General features: G+C 65.3%; 1 protein-coding gene across 1 annotated transcript in view; it reads right to left on the minus strand.

The window, feature by feature from the left end:
* GAD1 (glutamate decarboxylase 1) overlaps positions 1–867 on the minus strand; it is a 48,885-nt gene that overhangs the window by 42,458 nt on the left and 5,560 nt on the right. The window lies entirely within an intron of this gene.

Consider the following 867-nt stretch of genomic DNA (forward strand, 5'->3'; position numbering starts at 1 on the left):
GCGGCGGGGCTCTCCCCGAAGGCGGCCTCCGTCTGCGAGCCGGCTCCCCTCCCTCCAGATGCCTAGGCCCCGCCAGCAAAAGGGGTCGGAGGGATCATTCTCAGACTTGGGTCCTTCGGGCTCCACGATCGCCGCCCGCGGGACCCCCAGCCCCGCCTCGAGCAGCAGGGAAGCTCCGGCCCAGTGAACACCCCCTGGCCGACCGGCTACCCGCAGGAGCTGGACCCTGGGCGCCCCCCGGGGTGCTCGCCGCCCGCTTCGCGCCACTATCTCGGGCGCTCAGCGACTGAAGGATGGCTCCTTAATAAGCCCCTCGTTAATCTTCCCCCGCCTCTGCAGCCCCGGCCCGGGGACAGCCCTACTGTCAGGCCCGATGCAGCTCCAGACTTTAGACGGTGACATGAAGCCAAGGAGGCTCTTCCTCCTTGTTCAGCGGGACTCACTGGGCTCACGGGGCACTTTCATCCCAGACCTGCACAGCTCCAGAGAGGGGGTCTATTTGCCTTCCTTCTACAGAAATCGGGTCTGACGGGTCCACTCGCCCCAGGCCTCGGTGGGTTCCCAGCTCTTGTCCGTTAGGCCCCGCCAGGCAAAACCTCCCGCCACCTCTGCCGGGAAGGTCTCGGGGGTTGCTGGCAACCTTTTCCCTTACCACCCAGGTTCCCCCAACGAAATCGGAATGCGTGACGGCATCACGCTGGGCAAGAGTGGAGCTAAGTGGAAGAAAGAATGAAGGGGGCGTGGGACCCCCGGCTAGTCACCGGGCTAGGTGGACACCCTGCCTTTGGCCCGCAGTCTGGAAAGGCCAGAGCAGCTCATGGGTTCGGTTGGACCTTGGAGCTACAAGGGTAGAGCGCACCTGCTTGG

The sequence above is a fragment of the Echinops telfairi genome, unplaced genomic scaffold, assembly GCF_000313985.2.
Source record: "Echinops telfairi isolate 266 unplaced genomic scaffold, ASM31398v2 ScPeMD7_4;HRSCAF=17, whole genome shotgun sequence".
In the NCBI taxonomy this organism is placed as follows: Eukaryota; Metazoa; Chordata; class Mammalia; order Afrosoricida; family Tenrecidae; genus Echinops; species Echinops telfairi.